The following is a 19511-nucleotide window of genomic DNA, read 5'->3' on the forward strand; positions in this document are numbered from 1 at the left end:
GACAATTGACTAAGTCGACTGTATACGAAAGTGTCAGTCATTTAAATAGCTATTTGAGTCTTAAGAAACTTGACCCTTGGAACGAACAGGGCCCTGCTTTCCTCAAAGACTTTGTCTTCAAGTAACTATGGTGGAAACCCTGCCAATTATTACAGAAATTGAGTTTTACAAGATTCCAGGATTCGTGATAAGGTGATACTATAAATTCACTTCTTTAATTGAAATGTATAAGTGTACCTTACGCTACATAATTGGTGCCCCGTGTGAGGAATCTTAGACTGAAAAGAACTAGTTTCTGTAATAGTTATTGGTTAGCTTGTGGTTAGGATTGTGTTTGGCTATCAGATTGTAATTTATAGAGAACCTGTGGAGAGGCAGAGGTAAAACAAATAGAAAGGTTGACTGTACAGCGGAGGTTCACAGTAGGGTGAACTCCAAGTAAGACAGATCTGCGGGGACAGATACCAAAGGAACCGAAAGGTACGACGAGGCCTGCTGAGCCACAGGTTAAGCAAGGACATCCTTGTACGCCAGGGCCAGAGTTAGTGGCAGTCAATAACCAGACGGAACCGGAGGTACTGTAAAGTCCAATGATATAGCCCCATCCTTGGCAAAGATAGGGTTGGCATTATGGCATTACAAGACGTGTCTATATGTGAATACCTAAGTTTAAGAAACTTCAACTAAAGATGGAAAAGGCAGGATGGGATCCTAACTGGGTTCCCAAACAGCATAGAGAATGGTGGAATAAGGAAAAGAGAGAGAAAACCAATAAAGCTTCCGTAATCCTTTGTCAATATAGTGCGAAATTAGAGAAGAAACTAATCGCAATGGATGAGGAAAATACAGCAACAATAAAATAATTAAAAGAGAAAGTCGCTAAGATGCAAATAGAGATAGATAATGAGAAAAGAATTAGAAATGAGGAAGAGAAAAATAAATAACGAACTAATAATGTAGGGAAACGATGCGCAAGCGCCCTGGGGGCACATATAGAAGGCGATGAACCTGACTGGGACGATTTAGACCGAAAAGCCTGGGAACATGAATGCGAAAAATATGGGGGATGTGGATTTGGTGCTTCTGCCCCTCCACTATATAAACATTCAGACAACCCCACTGATAATAGAACTGAGTCTAAACTTTACCCAGATTTGAGCTCATTCAAGTCAGAGAAATTAAAATTAGCACCTATAGAGACGCGCACTAGGCAACACCGCGATGCCGACGGACAATTTTATGCATTAACAACGTCGGTGCATCGCCCCTTCACACCCGGAGAGAAACACACAATTTTAAGCGACATTCCAAAACTTAAACCCAATCATGGGAATCTGGATTTCTGGGAAAAATGTAATGAGATGTTAGATGTACACCAAATGCATGCTAGAGACGTACATATAATAATTAAAATTAAATGTCCAAGGCCAATCTGGGACGGGTTAACCGCCGCCCAGCAGGATGGTACCTGGATAACAGCTGGAAATTATAATAATAATCTAAGGATCACTAACTTCATCGCGGCTGTAAAGACAGCTCTCGGAGCAGGACAGGGAAATTGGGGTGTAGTCTGTGGCCTCGTACAGAAGCCAGGAGAGACTTGCTACGATTATGCGCAACAAAACGTGATAATGCGATCTTTTTAAAATTACTAAAAGAAGGGTTTAGTAAAGCACACCAAGACATCCTCAATATGGTGTGCCTGTAGGAAACGCATATCAGCAGATTGTGCAATGGGCTTCAGAGGTAGAAAACAAGCAGTCAAAAGCTAAAATAAATGCTGTGGCAGCTATATCTGCCATAACACAAAACGGAGGTAAATGTTACAATTGCGGAAAAATAGGACATGTCGCTAAAGACTGTGGGTCCAAATCAACCCGCCCTAAGTGCACTTTCTGTGGGAGGACAGGGCACACGGGGGACAAGTGCTGGAAGGCAGGCGCTCCAGGCGAACACGAAGCGCCCTGGAATCAGACCAAGACAAACCCCGGTCAGCCCAGAGGAAACGCGGAGCTTCTGCAGATCATCCGAGATCTGACAGAGAAACTATATAGGAAATAGGTCGCCTCGGCCCCCGAGGTCGGTACAGGGGAAGATCCCCGCCTCCACATAACTGCACTGTTAGGGGGTCGGCAGTGTTCAATGTTGGTGGATACAGGCGCATCTGTCTCGATAACCGATCTCCCCCTCCCACTGACTAAATGCAGACTACAGATCTCAGGTGTAGGCGGCGCATGTATCACAGCCACACTCAGCACACCTCAACTTCTAGAAATAGGCCATCTCCTAATTCCAGTGTCTTTTTGGGTTTGTAAAAACCTAGAGGGGACAATATTAGGCATAGATATCCTTAGAGAAGCCGGTGCACTAGTGGATGCTAATAATAATCGCATAATAAGGACCAATACACACGGGAATAAAAAGGATTCACAAAGATACGCAACAAATTGCGCTAGTATCTCACTCACACCGTCAACATCTCATATATGGCCAGACACACCACTTGGACACGTGTGTCAGGCATTTCCTGATGTTTGGGCAACACATAAACAAGATTGTGGTCTGGCACAAATTGAACCTATAGTTATCCCAGGTCCAGTACACAAAGCACATAAAAAGTATCCTATTAAACCAGAAGCTTTTACGGCAGTTCAGACAATTATTCAAACATTGCAAAATGAAGGAATAATACGCAAAACACATTCAACCACTAGTTCTCCAATCTGGCCAGTGGCAAAACCAGACGGCTCATGGCGACTTACAATTGAATACACACAATCGAATAAAGTTACACCCCGATTACACCCGATTGTAGCCAATCCCAACACTATATTAAACGATTTGAAACCCGAACACTCTATTTTTACGGTCCTGGATATTTGCAATGCATTTTGGAGCCTGCCACTCCACTCTGATTCCCAAGATAAATTTGCGTTTACTGTATGCGACAAACAGTACACATGGACTAGAGTGCCACAGGGATTTCACAACAGCCCGACACTCTTTCACCAGGCAATGGCCAAGACTTTAGAAGGAATGGATCTGACACCCTGGGATAGTTTAATCATCCAGTACGTGGATGATCTTTTGATTGCGTCTCCTGATGAGACCGCACACTTAGGCGCATTAATTACAGTCCTCGGTGTCTTACAAAAGGCAGGATTTAAAGCAAGCCCTAAGAAAGCACAAATAGGCCTAACTAAGGTTCAATATCTCGGACACAACATTTCACAAGGACAAAAATCTATGACGCATAATAGGCAAGAAGCCATTCTAAATATGCCAAAACCACATAATGTTAGGGCTGTGCGTAAAGTTATGGGGCTCCTTAATTATTGCCGCACTTTCATCCCTAATATCACACAAGCCACAGGTCCGATACAGGCATTAATCAAAGGAAGCCCGGCTCCCTTGGACCCCATAGACTGGGGACATGAACAGGAAATAGCCTATCATGTAATAAAACAGGCTCTCAGCAATGCCCCCGCCCTCGGGTTACCAGATCATACTAAACCATTTCACCTCTGCTGTTCCCAAGATGGGATCTATTATACAGCAGTTCTGACACAGGAACATGGGGATAGGCAACGTCCCGTCGCCTATTACTCCACAAAGCAACCTACGGTAGCAGCAGGCATGCATCGCTGTATGGCAGCAGTAGACTGCACCCCTTGGGCAGTGCAGGCATGCGATTCGATTGTAATGAACACACAGTTGATTCTGCATACAGGACACATGTTAGTTGAATTATTACACACCGGCAAATTGCGTTCAGTCTCCGATAGTAGACGAGCTAAATGGGAAGCTGTTTTGCTCCCCAGAGATAAATCCATACAAATAATAAAAGACACACGAGTAAACCCAGCAGATGGGATGTTAGGGGAGGGAGAAGAGCATACATGCTCTGAGCTGGTGCTCCAGGAGGACCACAGTCGCTTCCTAGAAAACCCCCTCACAGACCCTGACTTGGAACTATATGTTGATGGATCCAGGAAAATAATAGATGGAATCCCCCACACTGGGTGGGCGGTGGTATTGGATGACAACACCGTTGTAAAATCTGGATCCCTGCCAGGACACTGTTCAGCCCAAGTGGCAGAACTCGTGGCGTTGACTGAGTCATTAAAAATAGCGAAAGACATTAAAGTTAATATTTTCACTGACAGTCGCTATGCATTTGGAGTAGTACACAACTATATGGCAACCTGGGAACGTAGAGGGTTTATAACAACAACAGGAGTAGTAATCAAAAATTATGAGTATGTTATAGCCCTAGCTGAGGCAGCACACCTTCCAGAAAAGGTAGCAGTAGTTAAAGTGAAAGCGTAAGAGTCTTTAAGACTTTAAGAGTCTTTCTGAAGATGGACGCCCACGCACCCGTGGGAATCACTTTGCAGACCTAGCTGCGAAAAAGGCAGCAGAGACAGGCAGTCATGTGACGGTAGCAGGATTCCCCTGTTCTAGTATCCTAGAACCAGAAACTACTGACCTTGCACAGCTACAGAAAGACTGTGAGGAGAATGAAGTACAAGAGTGGGTTAAGGGAGGTGCAGTACACTCAGACAGTTTGTGGCGAAGTCCTAACTTACAATGTGTATTAGCACCCCAGTGTATTAGGTCAACGCTTCTGGACCAGTACCATGGCCCAGCTCACACGGGTCGCAAGGCCATGTTAACTCAATTGCTTGAACACTGGTGGTGGCCTGCCATAGGCAGGGACACTGCAAAGTGGTGTCAACAGTATATTCCTTGTGCACAAGTAAACCCAGGTAAACCGATCAAAGTCACTAAATCACACCAGCCCGGCCTCGAGGTCCTTTACAGGACTTTACAGGACTTTACAGGACCCCTGATAAAATGTCATGGGAAATCCTATTGCTTGGTAATAATTGACCATTTCACAAAACGGGTTGAGGCTTTCCCCTGCAGGGACTGCTCTGCCACCACTGCAGCACGAGTCCTAGCAACTGAGGTATTCCTCGATGGACTCAGATCAAGGGACTCATTTCACCGGTAAGGTAAAGAAGGAAGCATGTTTACTACTAGGGGTAAAACAACGATTTCATATACCTTATCACCCTCAGAGTTCAGGCTTAGTGGAGCGCACTAACCGGACACTGAAGGAAAGTTTGGCAAAAGCCCTGTTAACTACAGGCAAGGGATGGACAGTAGCGCTCCCCGCTGTGCTGTATAAACTTAGAGCGTCACCTAATCAGAGTACTCCGCTTTCTCCATATGAGTTAATGACAGGGAGAGCTATGCAACTCCCTGCTGGCATCTGGGGTCCCATTGATCCCAGTGCTCCATTCAAAGACTATCTTAAACAGTATGTGGCACAGCTATGTACACACTTAAAAAAACTTAGATCACAAGCACGTGATCTCCAGTTCCTCAGAGACTTGGAACTCAAAGAGGAAATGCCAACAACACTTCCTGAGGTTGGTTCACAAGTAATGTGTAAAATAATCCCAAGCAGACCAGGGCTCAGGCCCAAATGGACAGGACCACATAATGTCCTTCTTTCTACAGACACTTCGGTCTGTATTGACGGACAGGAGGGGGGTACTAGATGGAAACATTGGTCACGAGTTAAAAATTATAATCCAGGAGAACTGTGTAGTAAACCTTTATCTTTTCTCATTCCTGGGAAAGCAACAGTTGCAGATTTCCTGAATTTTGAGAGACATTCCCCTAACTGGTAAAGGTTTTGTCCCCCTACAGGTACTAAGAGATAATCCAGCATGAAGACGACTGTGTACACTACAGTATTTGGACTGATCTGCCTGTCCTTAGTTGAATCATGGACAGATAACAAATTTATCCAAATGACACGCACCTATGCAAATGCCCTTAATAAAACAAAATGTTGGGTTTGTTCCCACATTCCACACGACACTAAGAAAGGGGTTCCAATGATCTCCATTCCAAATCCAGTATTTTCTGATTATTCACAACTTAGATTTGCCTCTAATGTATGGTATGCATATGATTATGCCTTAGGCATCACAGGAGAATGGTAACTTTAGACCGAAGATGGATCAGAATAGAAGAGATTTTAAAATGCCATATATTGACTTGGCTCACAATAACAAAGGATCTGTGTGTGTTTCGTACTATAACCAAACCATGCAATCCCAATTTATAGGTAATAGTACTTGTAATCACACTGTGGCTATCGATGGTCTTGACTTTAGGTATCAGACTTGTCGATTTTACGCTCCATGGAATGGGACTTATTGGATATGCGGCATGCGGGCATATTGGGAACTTCCTTGTAAGTTCACAGGTTCTTGTTATTTAGGATTTGTGGTGCCAGCTTTGCGCCACACTGAAGATAAATACCTTCCAGATATAGAACAATTTACTCACCCTAAACGTGAGATAGGGGAACGAGACAGGTTTGCTTCCATACTATTTCCTATGTATGGAGTCGGAAGAGCAATAAAGGAAATCAGATTAGTAGCTGGTATATTAGAAACATTAAGTATTCCTACAACTGAAGTTCTCAGCAATTTAACAACTGAAATAGTGGCTATGCGAACTGTTGCCCTCCAGAACAGGCTAGCTCTAGATTTCTTGCTAGCAGCACAAGGAGGGACATGTGCCATTATAGGGCAGGAATGCTGTACTTACATACCAGATAACTCTGAACATATTGATAATCTTATAGAGCACATTAGGAAAGCAACTACAAAGATACACCAGTCCTCCAGAGGAAAAACCCTCTGGGGATGGCTTGCTGATACCTTTGGTAATCTGGGTATGATTGTGTTACAAGGATTGATATCGGTAGTTACTATTCTGCTATGTCTGTATGTTTCTTTTTTATGTCTTAAATACACTGTTCAAAGAGCATCTCAACAACTTTGTAAACCTCATAATGTATCTACTATGGTTACAGCTGCAATTAAAACACCCTCGTTGGCAGACTTTCTCTAAATTTCTACTAAACGACACCGTCCCTCACTCGGGAGGAGCAAAACTCACACACCCATTGACACAAATCTTATTCTATCCCCTTGGTTCTGTAGGCTCCATGTGACTGAGGACAAATGGATTTAGTATCAAAGGCAATAAACCTCATGACTCAAGGAAAACCAAAGGATGCATTGGAAAGATACTATTACAAAAGTCACTCTGCTCCATGAGACGCCTTCAGGACATTCTGTACATTCACATTTAGGGACACACACTTACCGCTCTCCCCGACAGCAGGGACACCCTTACACTCGCCGTACACACATATACACCCCACGGGGAAGGGTTAGGATGAAGGGATGAAAACGCAGCGTCAAATCTTCCTAACCCCTAAGGGGATTTGCTTGTAACTGATAAACATAACTTTTTGGCTTCTTTCCGCTTTGCTCTATTGCCAAACAGCAGGGAATGAAGACTCTGTATAGGATGTTGAAGAAAGTGTTTTGTGATAATTATATAATGTTTTATATTAATACTAGCATTAGAAGTAGTTTTGTATACAGACTGAGCAGATTCGATTCAGAAGGACAAGTAAATCGTCAACAAGGTCGATTTGTTAGAAACTCCTGTCAGTAATGAAAGATTACACAGTGCCGAAATAGCCTACAGATGTCTGCTGAGAATTTGTTTATGACTTAATCGTTTCTCCAGATAGGCAGGAATTGTTTCTGTTAAAGAACGATTGACACTAGGTAAATGACGACCGTGGGATCGCATCTTCCTAGTGCACATCAAAGAATGACATCTGCTTTGGATCCATCACCTCTTCACGGGAGGACAGATCTTAAAACGGACCCGGACCGGTATTTTCTGATTGGATGAACGGCCATAAGACGTTACGTCATTTTTCCTATAAAGTTGTACTCAGGTTTGTAAACATTAAGTCTCACTGAAGGAATTATTTCTGATGTGGAGCTTCCGAGCCGGCTCGATTAGAGTTCTATTTGCTTTATCTCCGCGACTTCTCCACTTATTTCCCACACGGTTCTACAGTTTCCAAAGTCACAAAAGGTTAAGTCTGTTTAGTTACTCGTGATAAATTGTTGATATCCTAAGCGTTGGCATTAGAGTCATTAGGTGATTAATCGAGTACTGTTCTGTTGGGTTATTACTGAATAGCCAAAACAATGATTACCCAAATGTCCCCATGTGAAGCATTGATTGTAAAGGTACCAGGAACAGAGATTCCTGAATTCCTTGGACGCCTAGGCAGTTTGGGCTTTGAAGTAGAGTTGCGTCGAACTCAGTTGTTAAACGACACTACGACGCAACTCGAAAAAGAGTCGATAGAGGTGGTGAAAGTTATGGCTAGCTTAGCACTTGCGAGCTCAAGGTAAGTGAACTGGAGCATAAGCAAGTTTGAAAAACTGAAAAAGCTAGGAGAAAAGTATGCAAAAGCAAAAGAAGAAAGAGCCAAACTGCATGGAATGGTTTTAGAATTTGAAGGAAAGCTAGATACTTGTGGAAAACAAGTCATTTTGTTGAATGCTGAAAAAGAGGACTTAATTGAACAGAGAGAGCAATTAGGAAATGATTTAAGACAATGTCAAGATGAATTGGAAACAACTCTGATCCAAGTAAAAGGTCTGCAAAATGACAGATGTAAAGCGGTTGAAAATGAAAGGATAGTTTTGAAGGACCGGGATGTTTTGGAAATGCGTCTTTGCAAAACAGTCAGGGAGAAAGATTTGGGCACTGTAGAAGGCGAGGTCATACATTTAAAAAGGGACAGTGAAGAAATTAGGAGAGTAAATCAGGTGCTTAGGGGAGAACTCAAATCAACTAAAGTTGAAAGTGAGCGTCTCAAGCAACAAATAGGGGCCCTGCAAGCTGCCTCTCGGTGGGCTGCAAAGCTGACACCTGACAGCAAAAAGGAACAGCCGGAACCGGCCAATGCATGGAGTCGCACACCGTCTCCACATTTAGGCCCCGGGTTGCCTCGTCCTGATCGTACCCCTCCCTGTAGTCTTTCTCCACCCAGGGTAAGAAGCTTGTCGCACAGACGGACTTCCTCTCCCGAGAGTCCTGACCGAAAGGTTAACATGCGCCAGTTGAGAGAACTGGCTAAAGATTGTGAAACCTTTAACCCAGCAGACAAGGAAGGAAATGTGGAAGCGTATATTAAGGACATTAAGTATGCTTTGTGTTTCTATCCTGAGGCTACGGAGAAGGAAAAGGTTCTCCTAATCCGCAAAACTACCTCTCGCCAAGTCCATTCTTGGATGGAGAGGCAAGGGTCCGTGGTCTGCGATAGTTTTCAACGCTTGTGCAGAGCATTAATTAGGGACTATTCCAGGTTCATTGATCCAGTGGCAGCAGTGACTGCCGCACACCAGATCAAACACGGTAAGCATGAGTCCCCCCGTGATTACTATGAAAAGCTTAGGAAAACCTATTTTGCGGGTCAAGATCTACCCGGGGCCGAGGAAGAGGTGAGCTTTAAAGGGTTGTTTGTTGCTAATTTGTTCCCAACGATTAAGGAAATTATCATATTACATGCAGACGCAACGTATATGAACATAGCCGAAATTCGTAAAATGGCACAGAAAGCTTGGGAAAGCAAGTACAATAGCACTTCTGATCGTAAAGATTCAAGCACCCAAGTACTGGCAAGGCGCTCCGAGAGCCTTAGTTCTCCACTGGAGTTAGAGGGGACAGAGATTCAAAGAAGGAAAGAACCTCCCAAGGATGGAACCCAAGACACTCAGGCTTAAAATAAAAGCGGAGTAAGAGTAAAACAAGGTACAAGAAAAAGTATAAAGGAAAGAAATCTGCTCCTAGCCCAGTTCTCTGAGCAATGCTGCAGTTTCTGAGCTGCTGCTACGTTTAGCTCTGCTCCCTTTGCCCCCTCTTCCCAAACTGGAAGTTAGTAGCCAGGGTAAAGGGCTGGACCCACCACCTGAGGCATGACTAGCTCTGGAACCACCCCCTGTCCCCGACTCCATGTTTTTGATTGGATGTGAGGAACAGCAGGGGGGTTTCTCTGACACATCAGCCCACTGGGACCTCCCAGTGGGGGAAGTTGCCTGCAGGCAAGCTGAACCTTTGGTGATGTTACTGGGTGATCTGACACAGAGAGGCAGAGCCAAGCAAGTTTACATAGAAGTGACCATTGAGAGGGTGTGGAAGTGTGAAGCCTTGTTGGACACTGGGGCTGAAATTTGTTTAATGTCTGCCACCACATTTGGCAACCTGAAACAAATTATGGAAACCTCAGACCAACGACTGAAAGTGGAAGCTTGTAGTGTGAACGTTACAAGTTACACAGAGACTAAGGCACAGCTCACTCGAAAGGCATTGTTAGAGTTCACCTTTGGGAAGATTAAGTTGGTTCATCCAGTTTATATTTCCAAATTTGAAACAGAGAAGTTGATCATTGGTCAGGATCTATTGAACAGGTTAGATCCACTTATCGATTGCAAACGGAACAAGTTGTGGGCTCAAGTTCAATCACCAAAGCAGGTGGAATTGAATGACCGATATGATACAGCCACCAAGGTACAACTTCCCAATGAGACCATTTTTGTCCGTGTCCCTAAAGGGGGCACCGGCTTACCATGCAAGCCAACCATTCGAACCCAGGTTCCTACCCACTATAGACATAGTGAAGGTCAGGTGCCTGAATAACACTTGAATCCCCAGCCACCTCCCTCTGTTAATCAACTTCCCCCTATTGGTTACCGTCAGTAACCATACTCAATCCTGACTAATACTAAAATCAAGTGTTTTTTTTTTGTTTTTAATGTACTTGTGTTATAGTATGTAACCTGTATATGTGCTAGTATAGGATTTTCAAATTGACTGGAATACAATTCTGCTTAGATAATGAACTATTAGTTTGTTTTCTTTGATTTCTCAAGGTCATGAATGGTGAAGTCCACTGTTGAATTCTGTTACATAACTTTCAGATAAATGCTTAACGTCTTATTTTGTCTTGAAGGGGATAACGTCCTTGTCGACCTCAGTCCCATTCAAGAAAGGGGGTATGTAGCGTTATGATGGGTTATTTTGATAAGAGCATTTTAGCTCTGAGCTGAAGCACTGATCCAAAGAAGACCTCTCCCCCCAAAGTTATCAGATTTCCTTAAAGCGTGGGACTGGTTTGCATCAAAGTGACAGTCTGGGAGGATGGCACCGAGAATAGGCCAAATAGATTGGAATCCTGCTGTGAAATGTCTGGGGAAGGGGGCCTGTAGGTAATAAAAACTCTTTGAAATGGACGAGAGCCGAAATCCAGACACAGAGCTACGAACCCGGGCCAACAGGCATTTCCAAAAGATGGCATGGATTGACATCAGTCATAAATCAAGCCCCCTTCCAATAGGACACTGGGGGCTGAAACCAAAATCCAATCTCAAAAACTCAAGAACCAATCACCTATTGATCTGACAGACGTATAAAGAACAGCGCACGGTCTCTGTCGCTCTCTCACCTGAACCAGCAACAAGCTGCCACAGCTCAACCTGTAGCGCTGTTGCCCGAACCGGAACCAGAAACCAACCAAGTCTTTGCCGGCAACAGAAGAGTTAAACTGGGAGAAGGAGATTGAGCCGTACGAAGAATTCTTTTAAAGGACTTTATTAAATAAAGAACTTTACAGACTGTGCTGCCGCCTGTGCCCACCTGATCAGTGGAGATTTACAGCTGGACAATTGACTAAGTCGACTGTATACGAAAGTGTTCAGTCATTTAAATAGCTATTTGAGTCTTAAGAAACTCGACCCTTGGAATGAACAGGGCCCTGCTTTCCTCAAAGACTTTGTCTTCAAGTAACTACGGTGGAAACCCTGCTTACAAAGAAGATTTTGTGCACAAACTTGGAGCCTTCAAACCAGTGGAAAATCTGTTTGGAAAAGACTCTACTGTCGCGAAACCCCAACTTCCAGGTGCATCGACTGAGTGGAAGTTCTTGGACAAAGCCGAACCGGACTGCCTTTGTTCTAACCACACGGACCTCGTGCTGTGTGCTGTTATCTGAGCCCGAAGCCAGAGAGGCCTCTCTGCGACGAAGTTCAGATAAGTTAAACAGTTTGGAGTTTGTGATTCATGACATTTGAGAAATCAATTAGAAATGTTAATCTGTGATTCATAACTCTAGAATGTGTAATATCATTTAGTTTTCTTAAATATAAATGTGTGTTGCATTAAACTGTTTTGTTGATAATTTTAGAAATAAAATCTGACAACGCCGAGAAATATCTTCTCATTCCTGTTTAACTGTTTAGTCTGAAATTGACACACGTTAATAGACATTAGATTATTGGTGGCCCTGCCTATCCTTAATCATTGAATAATAATCAGTTAAGGGAAATTGTGGTAACAAGTAATGATAGGATCTTTCTCTGCACCTAAACGTAAATGAGACTGATATATATATATATAACGAGAAGTTACCTGACATAAATACTAACCTGCGTAGTTATTCAATGTCTGACTAACAATATTAATGATAGACTCACCTTCGTCTTACTAACCGGTATTGTAGTCAATGTGTTTATAACCTTTTTTGTTTAATGATTTGTGTGTTATCATATGCGATCCCATGGTCTTTGATTTGGTCACGGAAGTGATTTGTCTTTGATTTGTTGATCTAGAGTTGAATTTTTAATTAGTTTTTCCCTTTTGTATAATTAGTGTAGTGCTACATTTAGTCTTTGTTTTTGAATAAACTTGACAATTTATATCTTTGGAATTGGTGTCTGCGTCCAATTATTACAGAAATTGAGTTCTACAAGATTCCAGGATTCGTGATAAGGTGATACTATAAATTAACTTCTTTAATTGAAATTTATAAGTGTACCTTACGCTACATATATATGTATGTATGTATGTCCAATTGCTTTGACAATACAAAAGAATTGAATTGAGAGGGAGAGAGAGAGAGAGAGAGACAGACAGACAGACTGACACACAGAGACACAGACACACACAGAGCCAGCCAGCCAGCCAGCCAGCCAGCTAGCTCAGCGATGACATCACGAGCCTCTCTCAGCTGACTGCTATGACATCACAGAGCACGTACATTCCGTTGCTTGCCGTCTGTCAACCACTTAGTCACTGCCAGCCAGACTGGCTGACTGGATGGGGGGGCTGCTTGCTGCTGCTGCGTACCTTAGCAAGCTAATTTGCTTGACCGGCCTTCCTACTCCTCTGCCAACATGCCCACCTATGCCCGATCTGCTGTTCACCTGGATCACAGCTCCGCCCTAACAAGGCAGATCCTCCCAAAAATGGTTCAAACTGATCCACGTTCCCCTCCACGGAAAGCTTTAGCCCAAAATAAGGGACACATTCTGTAACAACGTAATGGATGCCCACCCAACCTGTGACAAAACTGAGAAAAAAGAAAAACGGTCAGTCCTCCTGGGGGAGGGACACACAGCCACCCTGGCTGCCCAATATGTCAGCGCCTACCACAGCCTGAGGGACACAGTGACACACGAGCACCAGCTGTAAATATAATGTAAATACTCGTTAGTAATGCATGTCATTGTATTTCAAAAAAGGAATCTGGAAATAGAAAACCTATTTTCATTATTTGTATGTATTAAAGATCACATTTTATTACATTTTTTTTTTGTACTTCATTACATCTTATTGTGATTCATAATTGTATTATTTCTTTTCCGTATGTATGTATGTGTGGAAGGAAAGTTAGAAATTATTTTCTCACACCTGTTTTTCTCTCTTGTATACTTAAGAAAGATAGACCTAGAAGGTCAGAAGGCCATAAGGTAGTTTGATTTCTCTTTGTTATTTACGATGAGAACCTTGGAGACAATGTCAAACGGTATGACCTACGTGCCTGTTCCCTAAAACCATGTGTAGACCTATGAACTCTGTTCTATAATGATATATGTTCTGCTTAGTTAGCCTTTAAGATAACATAGTAATGACTTTTAAGTATGTATGTATGTATGTATGTATGTATGTATGTATATGTATATATATACACTCACCTAAAGGATTATTAGGAACACCTGTTCAATTTCTCATTAATGCAATTATCTAACCAACCAATCACATGGCAGTTGCTTCAATGCATTTAAGGGTGTGGTCCTGGTCAAGACAATCTCCTGAACTCCAAACTGAATGTCTGAATGGGAAATAAAGGTGATTTAAGCAATTTTGAGCGTGGCATGGTTGTTGGTGCCAGACGGGCCGGTCTGAGTATTTCACAATCTGCTCAGTTACTGGGATTTTCACGCACAACCATTTCTAGGGTTTACAAAGAATGGTGTGAAAAGGGAAAAACATCCAGTATGCGGCAGTCCTGTGGGCAAAAATGCCTTGTTGATGCTAGAGGTCAGAGGAGAATGGGCCGACTGATTCAAGCTGATAGAAGAGCAACTTTGACTGAAATAACCACTCGTTACAACCGAGGTATGCAGCAAAGCATTTGTGAAGCCACAACACGTACAACCTTGAGGCGGATGGGCTACAACAGCAGAAGACCCCACCGGGTACCACTCATCTCCACTACAAATAGGAAAAAGAGGCTACAATTTGCACAAGCTCACCAAAATAGGAAAGTTGAAGACTGGAAAAATGTTGCCTGGTCTGATGACTCTCGATTTCTGTTGAGACATTCAGATGGTCAGTCAGAATTTGGCGTAAACAGAATGAGAACATGGATCCATCATGCCTTGTTACTACTGTGCAGGCTGGTGGTGGTGGTGTAATGGTGTGGGGGATGTTTTCTTGGCACACTTTAGGCCCCTTAGTGCCAATTGGGCATCGTTTAAATGCCACGGCCTACCTGAGCATTGTTTCTGACCATGTCCATCCCTTTATGACCACCATGTACCCATCCTCTGATGGCTACTTCCAGCAGGATAATGCACCATGTCACAAAGGTCGAATCATTTCAAATTGGTTTCTTGAACATGACAATGAGTTCACTGTACTAAACTGGCCCCCACAGTCACCAGATCTCAACCCAATAGAGTATCTTTGGGATGTGGTGGAACGGGAGCTTCGTGCCCTGGATGTGCATCCCACAAATCTCCATCAACTTCAAGATGCTATCCTATCAATATGGGCCAACATTTCTAAAGAATGCTTTCAGCACCTTGTTGAATCAATGCCATGTAGAATTAAGGCAGTTCTGAAGGCGAAAGGGGGTCAAACACAGTATTAGTATGGTGTTCCTAATAATCCTTTAGGTGAGTGTATGTATATGTATATATATATATATATATATATATATATATACATACACACACATGTATGTATGTATGGATGTATGTATGTCCAATTGCTTTGACAATACAAATGAATTGAATTGAGAGGGAGGGAGAGAGAGAGAGCGAGACAGACAGACAGACAGACACACACAGACACACATACACAGACACACAGAGCCAGCCAGCCAGCCAGCCAGCCAGTGATGACATCACGAGCCTCTCTCAGCTGACTGCTATGACATCACAGAGCACGTACATTCCGTTGCTAGCCGTCTGTCAACCACTCAGTCACTGCCAGCCAGGCTGTCTGGCTGGCTGGATAGGGGGGCTGCTTGCTGCTGCTGCGTACCTTAGCAAGCTTATTTGCTTGACCAGCCTTCCTACTCCTCTGCCCACATGCCCACCTATGCCCGATCTGCTGTTCACCTGGATCATAGCTCTGCCCCAACAAGGCAGATCATCCCAAAAATGGTACAAACTGATCCACGTTCCCCTCCACGGAAAGCTTCAGCCCAAAATAAGGGACACATTCTGTAACAACATAATGGATGCCCACCCAACCTGTGACAAAACTGAGAAAAAAGAAAAACGGTCAGTCCTCCTGGGGGAGGGACATACAGCCACCCTGGCTGCCCAATATGTCAGCGCCTACCACAGCCTGAGGGACACAGTGACACACGAGCACCGGCTGTATATATAATGTAAATACTCGTTTGTAATGCATGTCATTGTATTTCAAAAAAGGAATCTGGAAATAGTAAACCTATTATCTTTATTTGTATGTATTACAGATCACATTTTATTACATTTTCTTTTTCTGTACTTAATTTCATCTTTTTGTGATTCATAATTCTATTATTTTTCTTCCGAATGTATGTATGAATGTATGTGTGGAAGGAAATTAGAAATTCTTTTCTCACACCTGTTTTTCTCTCTTGTATACTAAAGAAAGATAAGGTCAAGCTATAAGGTCAGGAGGCCATAAGGTAGTTTGATTTCTCTTTGTAATTTATGAAGAGAACATTGGAGACAATGTCAAACGGTATGACCTACGTGCCTGTTCCCTAAAACCATGTGTACACCTATGAACTCTGTTCTATAATGATATATGTTCTGCTTAGGTAGCCTTTAAGATAACATAGTAATGACTTTCTAGCATGTATGTATGTATGTATGCATGAATGTATGTATGTATATGTATATATATATGTATGTATGCATGTATGTCCAATTGCTTTGACAACACAAATGAATTGAATTGAGAGGGAGAGGGAGAGAGAGAGCGAGACAGACAGACAGACAGACAGACAGACAGACTGACAAACAGACACACACACACACACACACACACACACACACACACACAGCTCCGCCCCAACATGGCAGATACTCCCCAAAATGTTACAAACTGATCCACGGAAAGCTTCAGCCCAAAATAAGGGACACATTCTGTAACAACATAATGGATGCCCACCCAACCTGTGACAAAACTGAGAAAAAATAAGAAGGAGCCTGCCACTCCACTCTGATTCCCAAGATAAATTTGCGTTTACTGTATGTATGAACACACAGTTGATTCTGCATACAGGACACATGTTAGTTGAATTATTACACACCGGCAAATTGCGTTCAGTCTCCGATAGTAGACGAGCTAAATGGGAAGCTGTTTTGCTCCCCAGAGATAAATCCATACAAATAATAAAAGACACACGAGTAAACCCAGCAGATGGGATGTTAGGGGAGGGAGAAGAGCATACATGCTCTGAGCTGGTGCTCCAGGAGGACCACAGTCGCTTCCTAGAAAACCCCCTCACAGACCCTGACTTGGAACTATATGTTGATGGATCCAGGAAAATAATAGATGGAATCCCCCACACTGGGTGGGCGGTGGTATTGGATGACAACACCGTTGTAAAATCTGGATCCCTGCCAGGACACTGTTCAGCCCAAGTGGCAGAACTCGTGGCGTTGACTGAGTCATTAAAAATAGCGAAAGACATTAAAGTTAATATTTTCACTGACAGTCGCTATGCATTTGGAGTAGTACACAACTATATGGCAACCTGGGAACGTAGAGGGTTTATAACAACAACAGGAGTAGTAATCAAAAATTATGAGTATGTTATAGCCCTAGCTGAGGCAGCACACCTTCCAGAAAAGGTAGCAGTAGTTAAAGTGAAAGCGTAAGAGTCTTTAAGACTTTAAGAGTCTTTCTGAAGATGGACGCCCACGCACCCGTGGGAATCACTTTGCAGACCTAGCTGCGAAAAAGGCAGCAGAGACAGGCAGTCATGTGACGGTAGCAGGATTCCCCTGTTCTAGTATCCTAGAACCAGAAACTACTGACCTTGCACAGCTACAGAAAGACTGTGAGGAGAATGAAGTACAAGAGTGGGTTAAGGGAGGTGCAGTACACTCAGACAGTTTGTGGCGAAGTCCTAACTTACAATGTGTATTAGCACCCCAGTGTATTAGGTCAACGCTTCTGGACCAGTACCATGGCCCAGCTCACACGGGTCGCAAGGCCATGTTAACTCAATTGCTTGAACACTGGTGGTGGCCTGCCATAGGCAGGGACACTGCGAAGTGGTGTCAACAGTATATTCCTTGTGCACAAGTAAACCCAGGTAAACCGATCAAAGTCACTAAATCACACCAGCCCGGCCTCGAGGTCCTTTACAGGACTTTACAGGACCCCTGATAAAATGTCATGGGAAATCCTATTGCTTGGTAATAATTGAACATTTCACAAAACGGGTTGAGGCTTTCCCCTGCAGGGACTGCTCTGCCACCACTGCAGCACGAGTCCTAGCAACTGAGGTATTCCTCGATGGACTCAGATCAAGGGACTCATTTCACCGGTAAGGTAAAGAAGGAAGCATGTTTACTGCTAGGGGTAAAACAACGATTTCATATACCTTATCACCCTCAGAGTTCAGGCTTAGTGGAGCGCACTAACCGGACACTGAAGGAAAGTTTGGCAAAAGCCCTGTTAACTACAGGCAAGGGATGGACAGTAGCGCTCCCCGCTGTGCTGTATAAACTTAGAGCGTCACCTAATCAGAGTACTCAGCTTTCTCCATATGAGTTAATGACAGGGAGAGCTATGCAACTCCCTGCTGGCATCTGGGGTCCCATTGATCCCAGTGCTCCATTCAAAGACTATCTTAAACAGTATGTGGCACAGCTATGTACACACTTAAAAAAACTTAGATCACAAGCACGTGATCTCCAGTTCCTCAGAGACTTGGAACTCAAAGAGGAAATGCCAACAACACTTCCTGAGGTTGGTTCACAAGTAATGTGTAAAATAATCCCAAGCAGACCAGGGCTCAGGCCCAAATGGACAGGACCGCATAATGTCCTTCTTTCTACAGACACTTCGGTCTGTATTGACGGACAGGAGGGGGGTACTAGATGGAAACATTGGTCACGAGTTAAAAATTATAATCCAGGAGAACTGTGTACTAAACCTTTATCTTTTCTCATTCCTGGGAAAGCAACAGTTGCAGATTTCCTGAATTTTGAGAGACATTCCCCTAACTGGTAAAGGTTTTGTCCCCCTACAGGTACTAAGAGATAATCCAGCATGAAGACGACTGTGTACACTACAGTATTTGGACTGATCTGCCTGTCCTAGTTGAATCATGGACAGATAACAAATTTATCCAAATGACACGCACCTATGCAAATGCCCTTAATAAAACAAAATGTTGGGTTTGTTCCCACATTCCACACGACACTAAGAAAGGGGTTCCAATGATCCCCATTCCAAATCCAGTATTTTCTGATTATTCACAACTTAGATTTGCCTCTAATGTATGGTATGCATATGATTATGCCTTAGGCATCACAGGAGAATGGTACTTTAGACCGAAGATGGATCAGAATAGAAGAGATTTTAAAATGCCATATATTGACTTGGCTCACAATAACAAAGGATCTGTGTGTGTTTCGTACTATAACCAAACCATGCAATCCCAATTTATAGGTAATAGTACTTGTAATCACACTGTGGCTATCGATGGTCTTGACTTTAGGTATCAGACTTGTCGATTTTACGCTCCATGGAATGGGACTTATTGGATATGCGGCATGCGGGCATATTGGGAACTTCCTTGTAAGTTCACAGGTTCTTGTTATTTAGGATTTGTGGTGCCAGCTTTGCGCCACACTGAAGATAAATACCTTCCAGATATAGAACAATTTACTCACCCTAAACGTGAGATAGGGGAACGAGACAGGTTTGCTTCCATACTATTTCCTATGTATGGAGTCGGAAGAGCAATAAAGGAAATCAGATTAGTAGCTGGTATATTAGAAACATTAAGTATTCCTACAACTGAA

Source organism: Amia ocellicauda, chromosome 12 (assembly GCF_036373705.1).
Source record: "Amia ocellicauda isolate fAmiCal2 chromosome 12, fAmiCal2.hap1, whole genome shotgun sequence".
NCBI classification, from domain to species: Eukaryota; Metazoa; Chordata; class Actinopteri; order Amiiformes; family Amiidae; genus Amia; species Amia ocellicauda.